Raw genomic sequence first — 27,922 nt, 5'->3', positions numbered from 1 at the left:
AATACAAGGTTGAAAGGGGGTGTTTTATTTTAGGTAGGAAGGCCAAGAAAAGCCTCACTGGGAAGGTGTGCTGGTCTGAAAGTGGTGTGAACCCCAAAAAAGCCATGCTCTTTAATCCTCATTCCATATTGCTGGGTGGAATCTTTTGATGAAGTTGTTTCCTTGGAGATGTGACTCTTCACTTGTGGGTGGGAAGTTTTGATTAAGTGATAAATCTCTTAATATAGAGATAAATCTCTATCCGTTCAAGGTGGGTCATTTAAGAGGCAACCATTTTGAAAGAGATGAAAGAAAATAAAGTTTCAGTGGCTGAGAGATTTCAAATAGAGTCAAGAGGTTATCCTGGAGGTTATTCTATGCCTTAGATGGATATCCCTTTTTAGTTTATGGTGTATTGGAGTGGTTGGGGGGAGGTACCTGAAACTGTTGAACTGTGTTACAGTAGTCTTGATTCTTGAAGATGATTGTATAACTATATAGCTTTTACAATGTGACTGTGTGATTTTGAAAACTTTGTGTCTAATGCCCCTCTTATCCAGGGTATGGACACAAGAGTAAAAAAATATGGATAAAAAATAAATAATAGTGGGGATAAGGGATAAAATAGAGTAGATGGAAATACTAGTGGTCAATGAGAGGGAGGGGTAAGAGGTATGGTAGGTATGAGTTTTTTCTTTTTTTTATTTTTCTGGAGTGATGCAAATGTTCTAAAAAATGATCATGGGATGAATACTCAACTATGTGATGATATTGTGAGCTATTGATTGTACACGATATATGGATTGTACGTGTGTGCAGATTTGTCAATAAAAATATTTTTTAAAAAAAAAAGAGGGAACCATTTTGGAAAAAGCTTCAGAACTGACACAGGCAAAGACATTTGGAGATGAAAGAAGAAAATGCCCCCAAGGAAGCCATTTAAAACCGGAAGCAAAGACCCCAGCAGATGCGAGTCATGTGCCTTCCCAGCTGGCAGAGGTGTTCCAGACCTGTCTGCCTTTCTGAGTCAAGGTATCTTTTCCTGGATGCCTTAGTTTGGACATTTTAATGGCCTTAAATATGTAAATTTGTAACATAATAAATTCCTTTTTTAAAAGTCGTTCCAATTCTGGTATATTGCATTCTCGCAGCTTTAGAAAACCAACAGAAGGTGACTTTTTTTTTTTCACATGGGCAGGCACCAGGAATCGAACCTGGGTCCTCTGGCATGGCAGGCAAGCATTCTTGCCTACTGAGCCACCATGGCCCACCCCAGAAGGTGACTTTTGATTAAAGGTCTGAAGGAAGAGGAATAGAGCCATGCAGATATTTGTTGAAAAGCATTTTAGAGATAGAATGGAGAGGGTAAAGGGCCTCGAGTGACTGAAGCATAGTGTCCTTTGAAGAAAATTAAAGGAGATGAGGGCAGAGAGGTAGCAGAGGTCAGATAAATGCAATCTTATAGGTCAAAATAAAGAACTTTGCCTTTTACTCTGCATTGGAGAACTAGTGAAGGGTTATAAGCAGAGGATCCATGTAATCTGATTTACATTTTAATGGGGTCACTTTAACTTTTCTATTACGAATATACTTCAGGGTGATAAGAGCAGAAGCAGAAAGACAAGTTGGGAGCCTATTGTAATAATCTAGAGGTGACAGATGAGATATGAATTGAATTCAGAATCTATTTCTAAAGTAGAGGCAACAGGATTTGCTGACAGATTAGATGTATAATATCAGAGAAAGAAAGCAGCAAAGATTTTTGGCCTGAACAACTAGAATAATGGAGTTGTCCATTTTTGAGATGGGAAAGACGGGAGGTGCCGGTTTGGGGGGAATATCTGGAGCTCAGTTTGGGGCATGCTGAATTTGAGATGCCCATTGGAGTAGAACTGTAGAGGGGGCAAGAAGATACATGAATCTGCAGGTTAGGGGAGAGATTGAGGTTGGATATATTAATTTGGGAGTCATCAATACAGAGACAGTATTTAAAGTCAGGAAACTGGATGAGATCACCAAGGGAGGAGTAAGTGTTGATGGAAAATAGTTTCTTCCAATATTCAGAATTTGAGGAAATTAGAGGCAGGAATAAACAAGACTGAGAAGGACGGCCAAAAAGGTATGTGGAAAACATGGTGAGTTGGTTTGGTGTCCTGGCAGAAATGGGGAAAAAAAAAGTAGTCCATATACTAATCAAGGAATTCGTAGTGGCAAGACTCCCTTCCCACAGGTGATTAATACCATGCTCAAACAGCACAGATTTATCACTCTTCTCCAACAAAGTGGGGCCTGCACACTTGTCATCAACTCACTCCAACTGGAGCAGTTTTTGGCCACCCCAGAGACTGGCCATGATGGAATCTCTTCCCCTGCACTTTCGAACACGTTGTGCTGTGTAAGTAATAAAGTGGTCATTTGCTGAAAGTTTGTTATGCCCTGAGCATGTGTTCCCGCAACACAACATGTAGCAACTCGCTCCATACCAGCCCTGGGAATCCTGCCCCCATATGGCATATGAGGAACCTGATGTTCAGGAAAGTGAAGTGGCTTATCTGAATTGAAGTTACAACCCAAGAATGCCAGTCTTGCATTCAGTCTACAAGGCTTCCTGATAGGCCATTTTGTGCTGGATAATGAAGAACCATAGAGGAGTCAGATCTGAGACCTAATCCTCTGGAAGCCCTTAATCTGGTAGTGGAGGATAAAGCAAATAATTAGACCTTTGAGGATAGATCTTTGTCTATTCTCCACTATTTCACAAGCACCTGGTACAGTGCCTCGTACAGAGTAACCACTCAAAAAATGTTTGTAGAATTTTTTTTCAGTCTGACATAATTGAATTACATATAGTTCATGAGATGAATACTATGATGGACATAAGGTCTGAGAAGTATGAGGACGTTGAGAAGAGAAGGGCAATGTGTGGGAGGAGAGGTGGGGAGGGATCCTCAGTGGAGGGGAGTCCTTATAGGAGGAGAAGTTGGGAAAGGACATTCCAGATGAGAGGGAGCAGCATGTACAAAAGCACAGAGACCAGAAAGGGTGTGGTGTTTTCAGGGCATGGCATTGACTCAAGGTCTGTGTGATTCCATCTTGGTGATAGACGCTGTGGGAGAAGTAGGATCCAAAGGCTGCATCCCTGTCTTCAAAGGATTATACACATCCTTGGAGGAAAATGAGGAAACATCAAGAAAAGCTTCCTTGAGCAGGGGAGACTTCAGCTGGGCCTTGAAGGATACTTCAGAGTTGGGGAGTCAGAGAGGAGGAAGAAAAGAGGAAACATTCCAGTTGGGAGGGAGCTCCAGGAACAGAGGCTGGGAGGTAAAGTGGGTGAGGAGAATGCCCAGGCAGGAGAGTGTGCTGTGTGGAGAGGGTGCTAGGGAAAGAGCTTCTCTGGGTGGACTGGATAAGGGATTGCCCCTTAGCCTGAGGTTTAAGATTCCTTTTACCTCTGGGTCACTTGACATCTCCATTTCTTTTCTGATTGGCAAAAGGTCATTGAGGGCTCTCTGGACAGATGATTAGAAACGCTTTTTGTGTTTCTCTTCCAATCCCCTTGGGGACTAGTCCCAGGAGAGGTGCTCATGCCAGGTCCCTGTTTGCACGGTGGATTTACATATATTATTTGCTTCCTGAAGGTAGTGTGCTAGACCTGACAAAATTAAAAATAGAAAATAATAAGTGAGAATAGAAGGCCTCTGTGTTGGAGACAAAGACTGAGGGGATATAGCATGTGCATACACACACATACACAATCACACCTGCTCTGCATACATATGTGTTGAAAGGAGAATAATGGCCCCCAAATATGTCCATGTCCTAATCCCAGAACCTGTGGATATGTTGCCTACCTGACAAAAGGGACTTTGCAGGTGTGACTAAGGTTAAAGGACCTTGAAATGAAGATTATCCTGCAATATCCAGGAGGTCCCAATCTAATTACATGAGTCCTTTAACTCAGAGAACTTTTCCCAGCTGTGGTCAGGAAAAGAGCTGTAATAACAGAATAAGAGTCAGAGAGATGCTACAGTGTTGGCTCAGAAGATGTAGGAAGGGATGCAGAGGCCCCTAGAGCTGAAAAAGGCAAGGAAATGGATTCTCCCGAGAAAGTATCACAGCTCTGCCAACACCTTGATTTTAGCCCAATAAGATCAGCTTAAAACCTATAGAACTGTAAGATTAAAAATGTGTATTATTTTAAGCCACTGACTTTGTGGTAATTTGTTAAGATAGCAATAGAAAACTAAAACACAAGCATATACCTACATCCTCACAGTCAGAGACAGGATCACGCTGCCATAGGCTCGCAGACACACACAGGCTGGAAACCTGGAGACACCAGCAGGCTCCAAGTGGGAGGTTAGGGAGGAACGAGCTTTCAGGTGTGTGCAGCGGAGTGAGCAGAGAGGCCTGCTCCTTGACTGCTGAGAAGAAAGCAAAGAGCAAAGCCTTCACCCTTCAACCTGTTTCTCACAGTCTTGCCTTCATCTGCTCCCTCTAAGTCTTTACACCATAATTTTAACAACTTTTATGCCAACATTTTACCTTGAAAACTGTTTGGTAAGCATCTGTATTAGCCAGGGTTTTCTAGGGAAATAGAACTGGAAGGATACGTATATAATGTAAATATTAAGAGATTTTTTTTATATAGGGATTGACCCATGTAACTGTGGGAATGGGCAAGTCCAAATTCCCATAGGGCAGTTGACAAACTGGGAACTCAGATGAAGGTTTTTGATGAATTCCCCAGGAGAGGCTGGTTGGCTAAGGTAGAGATGGAAATTCTCTCTTCTGACTGCTGAAATAATCAGTTCTCCTTTTAAGGTCTTCAAATGATCGGATGAGAAGTGCCCCAATGTTGAAGGTAATCTCCGCAATTGATTGGAAATGCAATCAGTCATAGGTGCAATCAACTTACTGAAGATTTAAATTCATGAAAATATCCTCACAGTAACAATCAGGCCACTGCTTGCTTGACCAAACAACTGGACATCATAACTTAATTAAGTTGAAACATGAACTTAACCATTGTTCTAGTTTGCTAGCTGCTGGAATGCAATATACCAGAAATGGAATGGCTTTTACAAGGGGTGATTTAATGAGTTGCTAGTTTACATTTCTAAGGCCAAGAAAATGTTCCAATTACAACAAGTCTATAGTAATGTCCAATCAAAGGCATCCAGGGAAAGATACCTTGGTTCAAGAAGGCCGATGAAGTTCAGGATTTCTCTCTCAAGTGAGATGGCACATGGCAAACACAGTCAGGGCTTCTCTCTCAGCTGGAAGGGCACATGGCAAATATGGCGTCATCTGCTAGCTTTCTCTCCTGGCTTCCTATTTCATGAAGCTCCCCAGGAGGCATTTTCCTTCTTCATCTCCAAAGGTCACTGGCTGGTGGACTCTCTGCTTCGTGGTGCTGCAGCATTCTCTGCCCTCTCTGAGTCTCTCTGAATCTCTCATTCTCCAAAATGTTTCCTCTTTTATAGGACTTCAGAAACTAATCAAGACCCACTCGAATGGGTGGAGACATGTCATCCCCTAATCCAGTTTAACAACCATTCTTAACTAAATCACATCAACTAGGGAGATGATCTCATTACAGTTTCAAATATACAGTATTGAATAGGGATTATTCTACTTTTAAGAAATGGGATTTATATTAAAACATGGCTTTTCTTAAGGGGGCATACTTCCTTTCAAACCAGCACATTCCACCCTCTGGCCCCTAAAAAAGACATGTTTTCCCCATATACAAAATACATTAATTTCATAACAATATCAGAAATCCTTAAACCTTTCAGCAGCAATACAATGAAGTACAAAATTAGAGACAGTATAAAATCTCATCAAGTCAGTTACAGGCATTGTCTGTCCTAAGGCAAAATTCTCTCCAATTGCGCTGGACCTTTGAAAACTCATAACATTATTTGCTGCCAACATATGAAGGAGGAACATTCGTAGGATATGTATACACATTTCCATAGGGAAGAAGGAACACAGGGGTCACCGGACCCATACAGTTTCGAAAACCTGCAGGGCAAAGTTCATTAAATTTCAAAGTCTGAGAATCATTTATCCTCAGGGCTTTAGAAAGTGGCAGTCCCACCCTTTCCAAATGCCTACGCAGAGGACTGCCTCTCTCCGAATACAACCTTGGGGGATATTTGGGAGACCACCTTTCTCTCGGCTCCACCCTCTCCAAGCACTGGGGCCGCACCCTGGCTCTCTGCATCTTCGGGGCACACGCTCAGCCCCTCCATGTGGTGGCAGCCAGGCTCTCCCCAAACCCCCCAGGTATGTACTTCACCTTCTCCAAGACCTGAGGCGGCATGACTCTTCCACTGCAACAAGGTGGAAGGCCCATTCTCTGCCTTTGGGGCAAACTCACCCTCTCCACGGGCTTGGGTGGTTCCGCTCTCCTTGCCCGAGGCTTCTTGACTTCAGACCTCAGTCTCCATGGTTTTGCCTCTGAAGTTATTTTTCCTCCAATGTGTCCCTTCTCTGAATCCCTCAGTCCAGACTGGCAGCAGCTCTGTTTATACAGGTCCCACAACACTCTCATTGGCTTTCTATGCAGTAGCGTTGGATCATGCCCATCAGACATAAGGAGTTTCCACAGATCCTTCCTGGATAACTCCATGTCCGATCCTGACTTTCTCTGAAATGGCTGACTGGTTCCATATCTGGTCAGATCCTCACATGGAGCACTATTCTCTGGGGTCTCCATTTCTGGAGGCCCAGAATTTTCCAGGACATCAATTTCTGGTTTCTTTGTACTAAAGAGTTCAATTTTCAGCTTATCTCTCTCCTGTCACATTTCACTATAAGCTGTGAGGAGAAACCAGACTGCACCAACATTTAATTTGGAGATCTCTTCTGCTAAATATCCAAGTTCATGGCTTTTAAAATCAGCCTTCCAGCCAATACCATTAGTCAACTTTGCCAGATTATCTGCCATTTTAAAACAAGGATCGCCTTCCTTCCAGTTTGCAATAACACGTACCTCATTTCTGTCTAAGACTTCATCAGAGGTATCTTCAGAGTTTACATTTCTACCAACAGTCTTTTCAAAGCATTCTAGGCCTTCTCTATCAAGCTTCTCACAACTCTTCCAGAATCTTCCCTTTATCCATTTAAAAAGCTGTTACAACATGTTTGCTATCTGCAAACTGCAGCAGCAGCACCCCACTCCTGGTACCAAAATCTGTTCTAGTTTGCTAGCTGCCAGAATGCAATATACCAGAAACAGAACGGCTTTTAAAAGGGAGAATTTAATGAGTTGCTGGTTTACAGTTCTAAGGCTGAGAAAATGTCCCAATTAAAACAAGTCTATAGAAATGTCCAATCAAAGGCATCCAGGGAAAGATACCTTGGTTCAAGAAGGCCGATGAAGTTCAGGGTTTCTCTCTCAAGTGAGATGGCACATGGCAAACACAGTCAGGGCTTCTCTCTCAGCTGGAAGGGCACATGGTGAATGCGGTGTCATCTGCTAGCTTTCTCTCCTGGCTTCCTGTTTCATGAAGCTCCCCAGGAGGCATTTTCTTTCTTCATCTCCAAAGGTCGCTGGCTGGTGGACTCTCTGCTTCGTGGTGCTGCAGCATTCTCTGCTCTCTCTCAATCCCTCTCTCCAAAATGTTTCCTCTTTTATAGAACTTCAGAAACTAATCAAGACCCACTCGAATGGGTGGAGACATGTCATCCCCTAATCCAGTTTAACAACCATTCTTAACTAAATCACATCAACCAGGGAGATGATCTCATTACAGTTTCATATATACAGTATTAAATAAGGATTATTTTACCTTTAAGAAATGGGATTTATATCAAAACATGGCTTTTCTTAGGGGGCATATATCCTTTCAAACCAGCACTACCATCATGGCACCATTTTGAAGAATGGACTCAGGTAGAGCAACCAGCCAACTGTTACCAGAAAAAGGTGATGGATTCTTCTGCCCGATGCACTCCAATGACCAATTCCTGAGACACTGGGGTTTCAGAGAGAAAAAAAGTTTATTACTGGGCACATAAGGAGATCAGATGGTCTACTGGCCCAAAATCTATCTATAAGATAATGAGCATGATAGCCCCAGATGAAATCATTAGAGGTGATTAATTATTGAGCATGAGCAGATTGATTACATGCTTAGTCAAAGAACATATGTAAGAAAATGAGGCACAGGTGATTTGTGGTTTAAAGTGTCAGTAACTACTCATGTCAGGCAGGCCCCTTTTGGTTAGATCTAGTCTCAGTTATCAAGATAGCTTTGGACTTGGGGTGGGTTAGTTCTGGACTGACCCAAGACCCTTCATTAATAAACATTAGGGGCTGTTTTTAGTGTTAAAAGACTCTCAAGTTGAAAAACAGAATAAATGGGAACAAATGAAAGTTAGTCACAGGTTTTTACAATCACAGGGGCAGAAGATAAAGGTTATACAATCATTATCAGAGATCAAGGTAGCTGGGTTTTACAACTTTGAGATTTCAGGTATTTCCCTCTGTCTACTCCAATATACCAGAAAGCAAAAAGGGATACTTATATAATGATTCAGTAATGAAAATCATCCCTTAAATCCTAATTTCTCAGTTACACAACCACCCTCATCACAGTGCTCCTAACAGACTCAGGTCCCTGACACCTCCCTCTTGCCCCCACCCTACTGCCTTGGCTTCTTCTCTCCTTTGCCACACTCCCCTCTAGTCCAGAATGTCACCCTTGGTCACCTGTGCCACTGTGATAACGGACCAGCTTACCACACTCATTCCAACCTCCAACCCCCACCCCCAGCAGCCTGAAACCCCTTGTCAAGCAAGATCTGGCCCTGCCTTCCTGCTTACCTCACCTAGAGCCAATCTCCCCCTTGCTTTCTGCACCCCAAATGCACCCCATGAGCCTTTCAGTTTTCCAAAACCACTAAAACTTTTCCTGCCTGAAGGCTTCTGCACGGTAGTTCCACCTCCCTGGAACACTGTTCCCTTCTTCACTCAGCCAGCTCTTTCCCTTCTTTTAGGTCTCAGAGATGCCCCCGTAAGACCCCAGACCAGGTGAGCTCTCCTTCTTACATACCTCCATGGCACCTGCTTCTGTTGTCCTCACAGCACAGCACCTAATTTTAATTACATATTTAATTGCATATATTTAATTTGGTTTTTAATCATACCTGCAAAGTCCCTTTTGCCATGTAAGGTCCTAGGTTCTGGGTATTAGGACGGGACACCTTGGGGGGCCATCATCCAGTCCTTCTACAGGAACCACCTCTGCCCCTGTCTGGGCCTCAATCTCCTCTTCAGGAAATGAATGGCATCAGTTCTGCTCTGTCCTCTCTGAAACCAACCCTCTGTGGAGCTCTCCTGGAGGCAGGAATGTTGGATTAATGAGAGAGAGAGGTCTCCCTTCCCTCTCATTGGGTCCTCCACAGTCCTGACACTCACCAGCTCTATAGATTTTTGCACGAGGCTGGTTATATTAATGAATGTGGTTTTCTGACACTATATAAATAAATGTGTTAACATTTGGAAGTTCTGCATAATTCAGTGAACCAGAGCTTTAGTTCCTGCCTGCAATGACCACCTCTAACTCACAGATTATTCCCTAATCTTGTCATATTCTCCAGGAACTAACTACCTCGCAAACAGTGCTCAGCCCTGCCCTCTCATTTCCTGGGTGCTTCCAGGCAGGCAGATCTCATCTCCCCACCCCAATCACCAGCCTTTCACAAAAACCACCCTTCATTACTAAACAGCAAGTATTTACTCTCTCACCCGATTTCTGCCCACATCACCCCGACTCTGCACTGTAGAAAACGTGATTCGTCTCTTTCTCCCAGGCAAATTCATCACTCACAGACTTAGGGAAGTCAAGCCTCATTTTGTACTTATCTTTACGTTGCAGGTAAGGACTCTAGAAGTCTTTCTCTTCACTCTAGCTCCCCGTTCCCCTCTACCATCACCCTTCTGCTCTCAGCCTCCAGGGACAGGCCAGGTTCCCCAAGGTTCACCCAGCCCAAATTGGGAGCAGTTTCGAAGAAATAAAAATCAGGGGTGTCCTCCAGGGATGGTCCTACTCCTATCCTTCATTCATTCAGACAGCAAATATTTATTTACTGAACAGTCACTATGGGGCAGGCAGTGTTCTAAGCCCTGGGGGTGAAGTTGTGGACAAGCCATACCCCTGCCCTGGTGGTGCAAACAACATAGTGTAATATGAAGAAAAATAAAGCCAGGTGACTGTGGAGGTGAGGATGGGCACAGCATTCAAGAAGAGGTAGACCAGAAAAGCCTCCCTAATATGGTGATGTTTAAGCAGACTCTGGAGGAGGAGGAGGAATCTTACAGGCCAGACCCAGCATCAACTCCAGCAGCTACCTACCCAGATTTCTGACCCCTGAGCTGCCCAGCACTGGACAGCACATTCCCCCTTCTCCATCTCAGAAAATTGCATCAATATCTCCCAGTTTACAAGCCAGATGCCTGAGATTTTTTTGTTTTGTCTGCTACCTCTCCTTCTCTTCCCACACCCACAAAGCCCCCAAGTCCTAGAATGTTATTTACTATCTCCTGAATCCACTACTTCTCTCAATTCCAAAATTCTTCATTTCCCATCCATCTCTAGCTGTATTGCATTCCCTGCCTTCCTCATCTCAGTGAATAGCCATACCATCTTCCAATTATTCAGGCCAAAAAACCTTGGTGTCAAAAAATAAATAAATAAATAAATTTTAAAAAAAAGAAACCTTGGCGTCACCCTCCATCCCCCCCTTTCTCCTACTCCCCATCTCCAATCCAACAGCAAATCCCATCAGCTGACCCTTCAAAATGCATTCAGAGGACAATTAAATGCAATATATGATACTAGATGGGATCTAAGAATGGAAGAGAAGAGACTCCAAAGGACATTACTGGGACATAAAAAATCGGAATTTAGAATGTAAGTTTTATAGCAAAATTAAATTTCTTGAACTTGAACTTGACTGCACTTAAGGTGACTTTGTAAGTGAACATCCTTGTTCTTAGGAAATGCATATGAAAGTATGATGTGTTCAAGGGGCATGATGTGTGCAAATTGTTCTCAAATGTTCAGAAGATGGATGGATGGAAGAAAGGAAGGAAGGAAAGAAGGAAGATATGATAAAAGTGGCAAAATGTTAAAATTGGTGGTCTGGCTCCCAGGGGTGTATATCTCCCTTGCAACATAGGACAGAACTCCAGGGATGAGCCAGGACCCAGCATCATGGGACTGAGAAAGTCTTCTTGACAAAAAAGGGGGAGAGAGATATTAGACAAAATAAAGTTTCAATGGCTGAGAAATTTCAAACGGAGTCAAGAGGTTATCCTGGAGGTTATTCTTATGCATTCTACAGATATTCCTTTTTAGTTTATGGTGTATTGGAGTGACTAGAGGGAAGTACCTGAAACTGTTGAGCTGTATTCCAGTAGCCTTGATTCTTGAAGATGATTTTGTTAAGATGGAACATTTACAATGTGACTGTGAGATTGTGAAAACCTTGTATCTGATGCTCCTTTTATCCAGGGTATGACAAATGAGTAAAAAAATATAGATAATAAATAAATAATAAATAAAAAATGGAGGGGGGATAAGGGGTAAAATAAATTGGGTAGATGGAAATACTAGTGATCAATGAGAGGGAGGGGTAAGGGGTATGGTATGTATGAGTTTTCTTTTTTCTTTTTATTTCTTTTTCTGAATTGACGCAAATGTTCTAAGAAATGATCGTGGTGATGAATATACAACTATGTGATGATATTGTGAGTTATTGATTATATACCAAGAATGGAATGATCATATGGTAAGAATGTTTGCGTGGGTAGGTTGTTACATTTTTTAAAATTTATTTATTAATTTAAAAAAAATTAACAACAAATGAGCAAAAACATTCTTAACATATGATCATTCTGTTCTACCATATATAATCAGTAATTCACAATATCATCACATAGTTGCATATTCATCATCATGATCATTTCTTAGAACATTTGCATCAATTCAGAAAAAGAAATAAAAAGACAACGGAAAAAGAAATAAAACTAAAACAGAAAAGAAAAAAAGATTATACATAGCATACCCCTTACCCCTTCCTTTCATTGATCACTAGCATTTAAATCTACTAAATTCATTTTAACATCTGTTCCCCCTCTTATTTGTTTATTTTTAATCCATATGTTTTACTTATCTGTCAGTATCAGTGAGAGAAACTCTATTTTGTTTTATCTCTTTTAACAACACCAAGACTCAGTGACACATTTCAAGTCACAAGCTGGTACAATGGAAGGAGGGCAGAGAATTGCTGATTATGGTCTAAAATTCATCAATAATGGAGCCCTGGGGAAGTAGGGAGAGTTAGACAGCACCTGGTAACAGGACACTAACCTTGTCACTTTAGACTCACCTGAGGAAGAACCAGGTATGAGAAGAAACCTAACCACAGACCTACTACAGGGGAGGCCTTCTCCTTGTTGAATAAATGATGACAATATCATAATAGGAAAATATCACTACACCTGCTAAATAAGCAAAACCAGGAAAGGACCAGTCATCTTCTACATTAGTAGGAATTCTACTGTCTGCCATAAAGTTTGAGAAATAAAGACTAAGGATCAAGGCTTTCTAATTTGAAAAAGTGAAATTTTCTTTCTTAACTTGTTAAAATAATGGCTAATGAAAGAGTTTTTGCCATAGAGAATATTTTCATGAATTTCAAACCATACAAGTCTGTTCTGGTTTGCTAAAGCTGCCGGAATGCAATATAACAGAAATGGGTTGACTTTTACAATGGGGTTTATTAACTGACAATCTACAGTTCTTAGGCCATGAAAATGTCCACCTCAAGACATCAGCAGAACAATACCTGGACTCTGAAGACAGGCTGTCAGCATCCAGGATGCCTCTGTCACATGGGAAGGCACATGGTTGGCATCTGTTCATCCTTCTCAATCAGGTTTCACTACTTTCAGCTTCTGGTTTCACTGGCTTCCTCTGTTTTCTGTTTTTCTTGTTTGTTTGTTTGTTTTTAATTTATTAGGTGATTAATTTATTTTTTATTATTCCACACAGGTAGAAGCCACCAATCAAATAATTGCTATTGAACAGTCCCAAGCAGATAGAAGCAAAAAGATTTTCAATCCCGCTAAGTAAGAAATTCTGAATTCCTATTGCCCAATTTATCTTGCCTGTTTAAAATAAAACCCATCATAGAAATTAAATTAATAACAATATATTAATATTAAGAACACAAGCCCGTCAACAAAAATAAAATTTGTAAAATGCACTGAATCAATTGCAAAAAAAATTTATTAAAAGTCCTTTTAAAGTCATTATAAAAATAATAAAATAATTTTTATTATAAAAATAATAAAATAATCATATATTATAACAACCTTGCTAACCACCTTACTACAAACTTTGGTTCCTTGAGAGATTATGGGTGGATTTTTTTTTCTTTAATTTTTTCATGTAAATCAGCACAAATCTGCATCCCTGCTATGCAAACAATTTAATTTTCCTTATTTGTTTTTTGTGTTTAACACTTGTTCCCCTTATTATTTATTTATTTTTAATCCATATGTTTTACTCATCTGTCGATAAGGTAGATTAAAGGAGCATCAGACAGACACAAGGTTTTCACAGTCACACAGTGACACTGAGAAAGCTTTATCATTATACAATCATCTTCAAGAAACATGGCTACTGGAGCACAGCTCTACATTTTCAGGCAGTTCCCTCCAGCCTCTCCATTACACCTTAACTAAAAAGTGATATCTATTTAATGCCTAAGAATAACCTCCAGATTAACCTCTCGACTCTGTTTGGAATCTCTCAGCCATTGACACTTTATTTTGTCTCATTTCGCTCTTCCCCCTTTTGGTTGAGAAAGTTTTCTCAATCCCTTGATGCTGAGTCCCAGCTCATTCTAGGATTTCTGTCCCACATTGCCAGGAATATGACCCCTGGGAGTCATATTCCACATAGACAGGGGGAGGGCAGTAAGTTTGCTTGTTGTGTTGCCTGAGAGAGAGAGGCCACATCTGAGCAACAGAAGAGGTTCTCTTGGGGATGACTTAGGCTTAATTTTAAGTAGGCTTTTGGCCTATTCTTTGTGGGGTTAAGTTTCTTATGAACAAACCTCAAGATTGGGGGGCTCAGCCTATTTGCTATTTTTCTTTATGTTTTAAAGCTACATTGATAGATTGCTAAATGGGTCCCAAGATGGAAAATAAACGTGACTGGGACTGTCCCAAACAATATGGTGGTCCAAAGCTAGAGTTGTCCCTCTGGAATGACTTGGAGTGGTGTTTGTTTTGTTTTGTTTTTAACTTTCTTTTTTTTTTTAAACATAACATACAAACACGAACATTCTTACCATACGATCATTCCATTCTTGGTATATAATCAATAACTCACAATATCATCACATAGTTGTATATTCATCACCATGATCATTTCTTAGAACATTTGCATCAATTCAGAAAAAGAAATAAAAAGAAAAAAGAAAAAAAACTCAAACACACCATACTCCTTACCCCTCCCTCTCATTGATTGCTAGTATTTCCACCTACCCAATATACTTTAGCCTTTGTTTCCCGTTTTTTTCCTATACTCCTTATCCCTCCCTTTCACTGATCACTAGCACTTCAATCTACTAAATTCACTTTAACATTTGTTCCCCCTATTATTTATTTATTTTTAATCCATATATTTTACCCATCTGTCCATACCATAGATAAAAGCAGCATCAGAAACAAGGTTTTCACAGTTACATAGTCACGTTGTGAAAGTTTTATCATTATACAATCATCTTCAAAAATGTGGCTACTGGAACACTGGTCCACATTTTCAGGCACTTTCCTCCAGCCTCTCCATTATACCTTAACTAAAAAGGTGATATGTATATTATGCATAAGAATAACCTCCAGGATAAACTCTTGACTCTGTTTGAAATCTCTCAGCCATTGACACTTTGTTTTGTCTCATTTCTCTTCCCCCTTTCGGTCGAGAAGTTTTTCTCAATCCCTTGATGCTAGTCCCAGCTCATTCCAGGATTTCTGTCCCATGTTGCCAGGAAGGTTTACAGCCCTGGGAGTCATGTCCCACGTAGACAGGCAGTGAGATTGCTTGTCGTTTTCTGTGGGTTTTCTCTCGTCTCTCAACTTCTCTGGGGCTTTCTCCTTGAGCTTCTATGGGTTTTTGGTGTGTCCTTTATCTCTTATAAAGGACTCCAGTGAGAGGATTAAGACCCACCTTGAATGGGGAGGCTTATAGCTCAATTAAAATAACCTAACCAAGAGGTCCCACTTACAATAAGTCTGCACCCATGGGTATTAATCAAAATAACATGATCCTTTCTGGGATACATACAGCCTCCAAACAAAGGCCTAAAGAAGTAACTTGAATGTATTATCAGACATGATGGTGAGATTCAAGTGTGTAAGGATGGGTAACTTGGATTTTTGAAGTTTTTGTTTTCTTTTGCCAAAAATATGAATGCAAGAAAGCTGCCTGATTAGAAAGGGAACGAAGGTGGTGGTCCTCAGGCCATGAGGTGTGAGAAGCTGGACCTCATCCTGCCCATCGCTCCTGGGCCAGGTGGCAGGCTGCTGGTGGCTGTGCTTGAGCACGGAAAGAACTTCTGCCAAAGGGTCACCCGGAACATGGTGGGGGCTGGAGATGAAGATCCTGCTTCTGACTCTGGGTTTGTAGTTTCACATTCAACACACTGTTGAGAACCATCTTTAACTTAACAACAACAACAAAAATGCAATTATGTATTACATTGAGCATCTTTCCCTGTCATTAAATGTTTTTTTGTGTGTACAAAAATAAATTAATTAAAATTAAAATAAACAAATAAATGCATCTTGAAATTAGCCAAAATAGCAAAGCATAGAACAGTATACCACCATTTGTGCACAAAAATGGGATATATAGCATAAATGCATTGAATTTCTCTGAAGTATTCCTAGGGATCTAATATTCTTGGTGGCCTTTCTGTTTATACTTTTCAAACACAAGTGCCCTATCCATGACCGATATGTAGCATTGTTTTGTGTATACCCTGATTATTGATGGCATCAAATCAGATAAATCATTTTGTATCTTGTTTTTTCAGTCCACATTTTACATATTTATAGACATATACATATATATGTACATTATAAATATTTATATTTATAGCTAAATAGTGTATACAAGCCACATGGTCCAAAGGTCAAAACAATATAAAAAGATTTACAGAGAAAAATCTCATTCCCACTTCTGTTCCATCCCCCAGGTGAACATTTTAGTAATTTATTTTGTACTTTTCTGGACTATTCAGTGGCAAATACATATATACTTCCTCCTTTTTTTTTTTATTGTATAATATAACATATACACAAAGCAAAGAAAGGAAAAAGCAACAGTTTTCAAGGCACTCTTCAACAAGTAGTTACAGAACAGATCCCAGAGTTTATTATGGCCTACTATACCATTCTCTCAGATTTTTCCTTCTAGCTGCTCCAGAATATAGGAGGCTAGAAGGGATAAATACTTTTTCTTTTATCATCACAATCAATTTTTTTTCTTTTTTGTGAGAAATAACATATATACAAGAAGGCAATAAATTTCAAAGTGCAGCACAGAAATTAGTTGTAGAACTATTTCAGAGTTTGGTATGGGTTACAGTTCTACAATTTTCGGTTCTTACTTCTAGCTGCTCTAAGATACTGGAGACTAAAAGAAGTATCAATTTAATGATTCAGCAATCATATTTGTTTGTTACTCCCTCCTCCTCTTTAACACAAAAGATAGCTAATTTTTAAATTTTTAGGGTGATAACATATATACAACCTAAATTTTCCCATTTTTACCACTTTCAAGTATATAATTCAGTAGTGTCAATTACAGTCACAATGCTGTGTTTCAATCCCTCACCATTCATTAAGGATAGCATTATCTTGGAAATTTTTTCCATATTCTTACACCAAGACCTTTTGCAGTTTTTTTTTTTTTACCATCAAATCCCACTGGCTGAATGTATTATAATTTATTTAACTGGTTCCTATTAATAGAGACAATTGAGCTACTTCCTCGACAAAGCCTGTCCTCCCTCCCTGCCAGAGAGGTGAATTAAGCAGTTAAGATGGGGGTTATAAAGAGGGGAGGGAAGTCAGGGAAACACTCCATCTTCCCATTGGGTTGATGACAGAGGTAAGGCTTGGGAACAGGTCAGAGAAGGAAAGCAAGGATGGGAGTTGGGAGGTAAGGTGTGGACTTCCAGCTGGCTTCTCTGCTGACTTGTCCTCTGGTGCCCTCACTGCTCTTGCTCAGTTTCCTCCTCCGCCTGCCTCCTACCCATTGGCTTTCCCCCAAGAACCCACTCTCTGGACAGGTGCTCTCACTGGCTTTCCACATCTCCACCCCAGTCCCACCCACGCCAGTGTCCACAATGGCACCTGGACAGCGATGATGAACAGTAGTTGAATGGTTCAGCGACCTCCACCTGGCCCAGACTCAGCTTCCCTGTGCACCCCACTGCCAGTCTCTCCTGGGCCTCTAAACCTCAGCTGTCCTGGAGCAAGGAGAAAGGATTGAGAAAGTGGGAGCCTGAGGAAAACAGAGCTGCCTCTTCTCCTCATTCCATACTATCAGTGGCACACCTGTACTTCCTTCTTAAGCAGATTTGAGAGAATTTGGCAAGCTAATGGGACCCTCAGGTTGTGGATAAAATACTGGTGAAATCCAGAAGGGAGGTCCAGAGAAGAGGTTGTGACCCCTGGCAAAGTCACAGAGCCAGCTAGAGTCAAAGCCTGGCTGGAAACAGCTAAAGGGGATGCCAAAATTCCTGCTGCCAGATCCTGGAGGAGGGCTGGGCTGTGACTCTTGGAAGAGCTTGCTCTCACTTCTATCCACCCCTCAGTCCTTGACTCAGCTACCTGTGGGCATCTCTCTTAACATCAGTGAAAATAGAGTCGGGAGGGCAGAATATCTGGGCTTGGGAGGGGGTCAGGAGACCTGGGCAAGACTCGAGGGCTTGCTGCCACTCCCCCAAGCCTTGCTCTGCTCTGACTGTGGCTTCCCCACAGGAACAGAAGGACATGTCCTGGCAGATAGCACAGCTGTTGCTTTTGGCTTTGGTGGTCACTGCATGGAACAACCAGCCCAGGATTCCTCGGGCCAGGATGGACCTGCTCAATGTCTACATGGATGCCAAGTACCAGAAAACCAGCCAAGCCCTGAGGACAGGCTGCATGAATAGGTGAGGAGGGAGTGGAGTCTGGGGTGGGGGAGAGGAGCTGACCCTGACAACAAAGAAGTTTGGGGCCAGCTGTCAGGGGAGATGGAGGCAGGATGGCTGGGGTGATTCTGAAGAGCCTCCCTACCAGGAGACCACCAAATCTACAATAACAAAGGGACCATTTGTCTAGCACCCACTAAGAGCCAAATGCTTCCCTTCTACTGTGTTAATGAATATGTCCAAAGGGTCTGCTTGTAGGTAGGTGATGTTCTCTACTTATACAAATGAGGGAAACTGAGGTCCAGAGCAGACACAGGTACGTGAAGGAATTGAAAGGCCAGTCATTAGCAGGAGCTAGGAAAGGGCCTGGTGATACCTTACCAAACCTTAATTATGGTTTGAGAAACAGCCCAAGGTGCTCAAAGGCAAAGTCAATTGGGAAATGGATTCCCCACCCCCATCAAGTAGTGAAGAGACACTGCAAAGTTTCCCTAGGAAAGCAGACATTGACCTTGGCCTTGAAGGATGAGTAAGAATTTTCCAGGAAGACAAATCAGGCCAGGGCAGCCTGACAGAGGACAGCATGTTCATACGAGAGAGAGAGAGCACCAGCAGTGGCAGGAAGTCTAATGCGGCCAGAGCCAAGGATGCCACTGACCACAGAGAAGAGGGAAAAGTGAGGCCAGTGTTCGCATTTTTCAGGCAGGACCACTGAAGCAGCTCAGAGAATGTGAACTTGAATTTGAACACTGGGTTCTTGAGAGACACTGGCATTTCATTCCTTCTGTTCTCCTCTGCTCCCCACAAGCTTTCACATTGTCAGAAGATACTGATGTTCCCAGAGAGAGACACCAGGGGCTGGATGTGAAGAGAGAGCAGCCCAAGCAGCACAAGATTTCTGAGTCAATTCCAACATTTTGTTTGCTTTTTAGAAATCTCTGGAGTAATTTCTCTAAGCCACAAGATGGCACAAATACAGACCTTTGAGGGAGGTGGGATGATTATACTTCTGAGCGGCATGGGATATTTTTGTCAAGTCCCTATCATAGACCAGGGAGCGGTTTAGTTCTTTGCACTTTATTGATTAACTTTTGGAGGCAGGCACCACTGACCTAGCTTGCAGGTTAAGGACAATGTGGATGAGATCTGGCAGGATGGGCCTCCAAGGAAGAGCATGCACAAAGTGGGGAGGCCTGGGAGCAAGCTCTGTGCCAGCCAGCGCCAGGAGTGGGCTAGGTTGTTGGAGAGGGATAGATTTGGCCCATCCAAATGGATTTTCCTTACAGTTTCTTCTGGATGCCCAGACCTGCCATATCTGCCCTTCCACTTGACCCTGGGTGCTAGAGTTCATCTCAGAGAGTGTAAGCACTTGGCTCATGATCACCCCACACTTCACCTCTCCTGGGTCTCAGCCTAGAGTGATTTCTAAACAGACACCTCCACCATTTCCACCCTTATCTGCCTTGAATTTTCCCTTCTGGAATAACCGTGCCAAACCCTGAGAGAGGAAGACCTGCCCCTTTGGCTTCCACCTCCCACCAGAACCTGGGGACAGCATCCTCTCCTCCCTGTCCTGAGTTAAAATCTTACCTCTACCCTTTATCAGGGATATAGCTTACTTAAACCCTGCAAATTTGGACAATGATGACTTTTTTTCATATTATTACAAACATTAAAAATTTATATATTAAACATAACCACATGCAAACACAAATGTTCTTACCATGTGATCATTCCATTTGTGATCTGTAATCAACAACTCACAATATCATCACATAGTTATATATTCATCATCATGATCACTTCTTAGAACATTTGCATCAATTCAGAAAAAGAAATAAAAAGAAAAAAGAAAAAATTCATACATACCACACCCCTTACCCCTCCCTTTCATTGATCACTAGCATTTCAACCTACTAAATTTATTTTAACATTTGTTCCCCCTATTATTTATTTTATTCCATATGTATTACTCGTCTGTCGATAAGATAGATAAAAGGAGCATCAGACACAAGTTTTTCACAATCACACAGTTACATTGTGAAAGCTATTATCATTATACAATCATCTTGAAGAAACATGGCTACTGGAACACAGCTATGCATTTTCAGGCAGTTCCTTCTAGCCTCTCCATTACATGTTTTTTTTTTTAATTTTCAAATTAAAAAAAATATATGACAACAAAGAAACACATTCTTAGCAAATGATCATTCCGTTCTACATATATAATCAGTAATTCACAATATCATCACATAGTTGCATATTCTTCATCATGATCATTTCGTAGAACATTTGCATCAATTCAGAGAAACAAAAAGACAACAGAAAAAATTCGTACATACCATACCCTTTACTCCTCTCTTTCTTTTTTCAAATTTATTTATTTTTTATTTTGATGCATAACCACATACAAACACAGCATCCTTATATGATCGTTCCGTTCTTGTTATATAATCAATAACACACACTATCATCACATAGTTGTATATTCATCATAATGATCATTTCTTATAACATCTGCATCAATTCAGAAAAAGCAATAAAAAGAAGACAGAAAAAAATTCATATATACCATACCCCTTACCCCTCCCCTTCACGGATCACCAGCATTTCAATCTACTAAATTTATTTTAACATTTGTTCCCCCTATTATTTATTTATTTTTAATCCATATGTTTTACTTGTCCGTCGATAAGGTAGAAAAAGGAGCATCAGACACAATGTTCTCACAACCACACAGTCACACTGCGACAGCCATATCATCATAAAATTATCTTCAAGAAACATGACCACCAGAGCACAGCTCCACATTTTCAGACAGTTCCCTCCAGCCTCTCCATTACATCTTGACTAACAAGGTGATATCTATTTAATGTGTAAGAATAACCTCCAGGATAACCTCTTGATTCTATTTGGAATCTCTCAGCCACTGACACATCATTTTGTCTCATTTCACTCTTCCCCCTTTCAGTTGAGAAGATTTTCTCAGTCCCTTAATGCTGAGTCCCAGCTCATTCTAGGATTTCTGTCCCACGTTGCCAGGAAGGTCCACACCCCTAGGAGTCATGTCCCACATAGAGAGGGGGAGGGCAGTGAGTTTGCTTGCTGTGTTGGCCAAGTGAGAGAGGCCACATCTGGGCAACAAAAGAGGTTCTCTTGGGGGTGACTCTAAGTCCTAATTTTAAATAGGCTTAGCCTATCCTTTGTGTGATTAAGTTTCATATGAAGAAACCCCAAGACTGGAGGCTCGGTCCATTGCCTTGGCTGTCCCCACTGCCTGAGAGAGTAGCAAGAATTCTACACTTGGTTCAGCAGGCAGAGTTCTTGCCTGCCATGCCAGAGACCCGGGTTCAATTCCTGGTGCCTGCCAATGCAAAAAAAAAAAAGAAAAAAAAAAATTTAAGAAAGGAGGACTGGTATCAGAGAAGACAGGATTTAACAAATGGTATGACTACTGAATTATTATGATGATATTTCTTTTTAATCTCCAGTCTCTTAGAGCAGCTAGAAACACATGAAATAAGGGAACTGTAACATACACCATATTCTGACGTTTATTCTAAAATTATTTGTTAAAATGTACATTGAAATTTATGACTTTTTTGTATCTGCATTATATTTCACAATTTAAAAAGTGCTAAAAAGAAAAAAAAAAGAATTCTCCACTTGGGGAAGCTGAATTTTCCCCCTTTCTCACCATTCCCCCTGGGGGACTTTGCAAATACTTCCTTATTCACTCTTCAAATCGCTCTGAAATTTATCTGGGCATCACTCTGGACAAACCTACAAAATTTCATGCCCTACGCAACGTTCCATGTACTATGGTGTTCGATTAGTGTTTGATATCACATAAGATATATTAGGAAATGCACTAGTCAAAATATAAATTTTGTACCAAATAAACATTTTTTGCTTGTCTCACACATATGTTAAAGTTTTAAAATATTAATTACCATCTATTTTCAACACCCTGCATTATTGACATTCCTTTGTTCTTCCTCATGCAAAAACACTTTTTGACTAGTGCATTTCCTAATATAACTTATGTAGACAGCTTAATTGAACACCATAAGTACATGGAACCTTGAGTAGGACATGAGATTTTGTGGGTTTGTCCAGAGTGATGCCCTGGTAAATTCCAGAGTGATTTGAGCAGTGAATAAAAAAGTATTTGCAAAGTCCCCTTAGGGGAATGGTGAGAAAGGGGCAAAATTCAACTTCCCCAAGTTGAATTCTTGATTTCTCACAAGCAGTGTGGACAACCAACACTATACCTGAGCCCCCAGGCTTGGGGTCTGTTCATACGAAACTTAACCCCACAAAGGATAGGCTAAGCCTATTTAAAATTAGGCCTAAGAGTCACCCCCAAGAGAACCTCTTTTGTTGCTCAGATGTGGCCTCTCTCTCTCAGCCAACATGACAAACAAAGTCACTGCCCTCCCCCTGTCTACATGAGACATGACTCCCAGGGGTTTGGACCTTCCTGGCAATGTGGGACAGAAATCCTAGAATGAGCTGGGACTCAGAATCAAGGGATCAGGAAAACCTTCTCGACCAAAAGGGGGAAGAGTGAAATGAGACAAAATAAAATGTCAATTGCTGAGCGATTCCAAACAGAGTCAAACGGTTATCCTAGAGGTTATTCTTACACATTATATAGATACCACCTTTTTAGTTAAGGTTAATGGAGAGGCTGGAGGGACGTGCCTGAAAATGTAGAGCTGTATTCCAGTAGCCATGTTTCTAGAAGATGACTGTATAATGATATAGTTTTCACAATGTGACTATGTGATTGTGAAAACCTTTTTGTCAACCTCTCTAAGGGTCCATCAATCTTATTGATTTTCTCATAGAATCAACTCTTGGTTTTGTTGATTTTCTCAATTGTTTTCATGTTCTCAATTTCATTTATTTCTGCTCTAATTTTTATTGTTTCTTTCCTTTTGCTTGCTTTGAGGTTAATTTGCTGTTTTTCTCTAGTTTTTCCAAGTGTACAGTTAATTCCTCAATTTTTGTTCTTTCTTCTTTTTTGATATAGGCATTTAGGGCAATAAATTTCCCTCTTCACGCTGCCTTTGCTGCATCCCATAAATTTTGACATTTGTATTTTCACTTTCATTTGTCTGAAGAAATTTTACTGATTTCTCTTGTAATTTCTTCCTTGACCCACTGGTTGTTTAAGAGTGTGTTGTTGAGCCTCCACATATTTGTGAATTTTCTGGCACTCTGCCTGTTATTGATTTCCAACTTCATTCCTTTATGATCTGAGAAAGTGTTTTGTATGATTTCAATCTTTTAAAATTTATTGAGACTTGCCTTGTGACCCAGCATATGGTCTATCCTTGAGAATGATCCATGAGCACTTGAGAAAAATGTGTATCCTGCTGTTATGGAGTGTAATGTTCTATATATGTCTGTTAAGTCTAGCTCATTTATTGCATTATTCATATTCTCTGTTTCTTTATTGATCCTCTATCTAGATGTTCTGTCCACTGATGAGTGGGGAATTGAAGTCTCCAACTATTATGGTAGATGTGTCTATTTCTCTTTTCAGTTTTTGCCTCGTGTATTTTGGAGCTTTCTGGCTCGGTGAATAAATATTTATGATTGTTATGTCTTCTTGTTGAATTGCTCCTTTTATTAATACATACTGTCCTTCTTTGTCTCTTTTAACTGTTTTAATTTGAAGTCTAATTTGTTGGATATTAGTATAGCTAATCCTGCTCTTTTCTGATTGTTATTTGCATGGAATATCTTTTCCCAACCTTTCACTTTCAAACTATGTTTATCCTTGGGTCCAAGATGTGTTTCCTGTAGACAGCATATAGATGGGTCCTGTTTTTTAATCCATTCTGCCAGTCAATGTATTTTAACTAGGGAATTTAATCCATTAACATATAGTGTTATTACTGTATGTGCAGTACTTTCTTATACCATTTTGCCTTTTGGATTTTATATATCATATCTAATTTTTCTTCTTTTTATCTTTAATGATAGTCTTCATTTCTATAGTCTTCTCCACATCACTTTCTCCTGCCTTTTCTTATCTGTCTCTAGTTCTCCCTTAGGTATTTCTTACAGAGCCAGTCTCTTGGTCACAAATTCTCTCAGTGAATTTTTGTCTGAAAATGTTTTAATTTCCCCCTAATTTTTGAGGGACAGTTTTACTGAATACAGAATTCTTGGTTGCCAGTTTTTCTCATTTAGTACCCTAAACATATCATCCCATTGTCTTTTTGCCTCCATGGTTTCTGCTGAGAAATCTACACATAGTCTTATTGGGCTTCCCTTGTATGTGATGGGTTGCTTTTCTCTTGCTGCTTTCAGGATTCTCTTTCTCTTTGACATGTGACATTCTGATTAGTAGGTGTCTTGGAGTACAGCTATTTGGATCTATTCTGTTTGGGGTACAGTGTATTTCTTGCATCTGTAATTTTAAGTCTTTCATAAGAGTTGGGAAATTTTCAGTGATAATTTCCTCCATTAGTTTTTCTCCCCCTTTTCCCTTCTCTTCTCCTTATGGGACACCCACAGCACATATATTCATGCACTTCATGTTGTCATTCAAATCCCTGAGTCCCTGCTCACATTTTTCCATTCTTTCCCCTATATTTTGTTTTGCTTGTGGGATTTCAGATATCCTGTCTTCCAGTTCACTAATCCTATCTTTGCCTCTTGAAATCTGACATTGTAGGTTTCCATTGTTTTTTTTCATCTCTTCTACTGTGCCTTTTATTCCCATAAATTCTGTGATTTGTTTTTTCAGACTTTTGATTTCTTCTTTTTGTTCATTCCTTGCCTTCTTTATATCCTCCCTCAATTCATTGATTTGATTTTTGGTGAGGTTTTCCATGTCTGTTTGAACATTCTGAATTAATCGTTTCAACTCCTGTACCTCACTTGAATTTTTGGTGTGTTCCTTTGACTGGGCCATTTCTTCAATTTTCCTAGTGTGATTCATTATTTTTTGCTGGCATCTAGGCATTTAATTACCTTAATTAGTTTATTCTGGCGATCATTTCCACTTATTTTCCCCCTATGATTTTCTTGCTGGATGACTTTGTTGTCTGTCTGTTCTTTGTCAATTCACTTCAGCTTATTCTAGTCCTCTAGTTTAGGTATTGTTTAATAGATCAGAATTTTTCAGTTCTTTTTGTTTGTTTGTTTCCTGCCCTGCCTGTATAGTGCCTTTCCCCACCCCTTAGGAGGGTCTAATTAGGTGTTATAGACCCCAGTCAGATTTTCCAAGACCAAGCAGGTCTTCTCTCAGGAGGAAATAGTCAACTGCATCAGTTTTCCCTGAGCATGAGACCCAGCTGATTAAAAGACTTTCCTGTGAAGTCCGTGGTCTCTGCATTTTTCCTATCCTGCCCAGTATGTGGCACTTTTCTGCCTGCAGGTCCTACCAGCATAAGGTGATGTGATACCTTTAACTTCAGCAGAGTCTCCCTGCTGGGGGCGTGGTGGAGACAGAGGAGGGGTTGTAGGCTGGCTTGAATTGCTTCCCTTTTCCAGACCCTGGGGTCTGAATCCCTTGAGGGAGGGATTCCACCTGAGCTGGGCCCCACCCCTCTCCTGGGGAAGGCACAGTCTCCAGACAAGCTCTCAAACAAGCCTGTTTCTGCCTATGCCTGGGGCAGTGGAGCCCTAGAAGCCTTGCTGCTGTATCCAAAGAGTAATAAATCCTTAGAAACACAGCCACAAAAGAGAAAAAGAATAATCCTTTTCAGAGCAGGACCCTATTCCTCGGGTTTGCCAATGGAGAGCTTAAGTTGGTATGTTGCTCTGTGTATCTCCAGGTCCTATGTGCCCTCTCCTTTCCTGCAGGGACCAGACCTTTTCAGATCCAAAAAAACCTGTTTTTTTTCTTTTTTCTTTTTCTGTCAGCCCTGCCCCATCTGTGCCGGGGCAAAAACCAGCGACCTCCGCTTTTACTCGAGGTTCAGCTGAGCTGGGGGCCTATTTTTAGTAGTCAGAATCTGTTAATTCCACAATTGGTGTTTGGTTGTGCTCAGCCCCTGCTGCTAGTAAAGTCCTTTTCCCTTCCCCTCTTGGAAGCAGCCTGTTGGGGAGGGGTGCCAGCCACCATGGCTTGGGGAACTCACGTTCAGGGTGGGATCACAGCAGGTCCAGCTGGTCCAGACTGGGGTATGCTGTGGGTCAGTCACTGACATGGCCCCAGCAGTTGTTCTGTACTGTTCCTGGCTATTTATTAGCTGCTCTGGAGGACAAACTAAATCCCACACCTGGCTAACCACCATCTTGGCTCCTCCTCCCTCTCCATTACACCTTAACTAACAAGGTGATATCTATTTAGTGTGTAAGAATAACCTCCAGGATAACCTCTCGACTCTGTTTGGAATCTCTCAGCCATTGACACTTTATTTTGTCTCATTTCACTTTTCCCTCCTTTGGTTGAGAAGGTTTTCTCAATCCCTTGATGCTGAGTCCCAGCTCATTCTAGGATTTCTGTTCCATGTTGCCAGGAAGGTCCACACCCCTGGGAGTCATGTCCCACGTAGACAGGGGAAAGGCAATGAGTTTGCTTGCTGTGTTGGCAGAGAGAGAGAGGCCACATCTGAGCAACAAAAGAGGTTCTCTGGGGGTGACTCTTAGGCCTAATTTTAAGTAGGCTTAGCCTATCCTTTGCAGGGTTAAGTTTCATATGAACAAACTCAGGATTGGGGGCTCAGCCTATTGCTTTGGTTGTCCCCACTGTTTGTGAGAATATCAAGAATTCTCTACTTGGGGAAGTTGAATTTTCCCCCTTTCTCGCCATTCCCCAAAGGGGACTTTGCAAACACTTTTTTATTCACTGTTCAAATCACTCTGGGATTTATTGGGGCATCACTCTGGACAAACCTACAAAATCTCATGGCCTTCTCAAGTTTCTGTGTACTATGGTATTCAATTAAGCTGGACAGTGATGATTTTTTTCTTTTCTTTTTCTCTTTGAGAGGACAAAGCACAAAAGCCCAGGGCCTTTGTACCTGCTGTTATCTGAGCCTACAATGTTGATCTCCCTTCTACCCTTGACCAGAAACATAAGTTCCATGAAGGCAGAGATTTCTATCTGATTTGGTCACTGCACTATTCCCAGTGCCTAGCAAAGTACCTGATGTATAAAATAAATAATCAATTTATATTACCTAGCTGCAAAATGAATAATATAAATAACCCAAATAATATAAAATTAACTGTAAGCTGCTAAGTGATGTATAAATAATAATTGCTCCCCTGGTCTTCCACAGCCCCTGTGCTACTGTCCATTAAAAGCCAATTCTCCTCCCAGTAGGGGCTCCTCTAGTGCCAGATATAGAGGGGTTCTCCCCAGCAGGTGTTCCTCTGGATGACCTAATGGGGCTATGGAGCCAAAATTTTATGGAGAAGATGGTTGTGGTAAGAAACAGCCTTAGCCCTGTGTCTTAGCTGCCACCCCGCCCCCCTCACCAGTGCAGTCCCTGGAAGAATGATTCCTGCTGCTTGTTCAACACCAGCCAGGAGTTGCACAAGGTTGCCTCCGCCATCTACAAATTCAACTGGAACCACTGTTGCAAGATGGAGCCTGCTTGTAAGCACCATCTCAGCCAGGACACCTGTCTCTATTAGTATTCACCCAACCTAAGGCACTGGATCCAGCAGGTATGGCTGCTGTCCCCACAAATGTGTACCCCAGCAGAGGGCAGGGCCTTGCAGGAAGAGGTTGGTCCAG

General features: G+C 41.2%; 1 pseudogene across 1 annotated transcript in view; it reads left to right on the top strand.

The window, feature by feature from the left end:
- Nucleotides 1-27,922, top strand: part of LOC143645134 (folate receptor gamma-like) — a 31,938-nt pseudogene that overhangs the window by 3,392 nt on the left and 624 nt on the right. The window contains exons 2-5 of the transcript XR_013157018.1: nucleotides 12,799-12,936; nucleotides 13,053-13,129; nucleotides 18,059-18,231; nucleotides 27,664-27,852. The product of XR_013157018.1 is annotated as a folate receptor gamma-like (transcript). The remainder of the gene's footprint in view (nucleotides 1-12,798; nucleotides 12,937-13,052; nucleotides 13,130-18,058; nucleotides 18,232-27,663; nucleotides 27,853-27,922) is intronic.

The sequence above is a fragment of the Tamandua tetradactyla genome, chromosome 8, assembly GCF_023851605.1.
Source record: "Tamandua tetradactyla isolate mTamTet1 chromosome 8, mTamTet1.pri, whole genome shotgun sequence".
Lineage (NCBI taxonomy): Eukaryota > Metazoa > Chordata > Mammalia > Pilosa > Myrmecophagidae > Tamandua > Tamandua tetradactyla.
The sequence above is the reverse complement of the archived record's forward strand: the minus strand, read 5'-3'. Positions and strand labels throughout refer to the sequence as shown.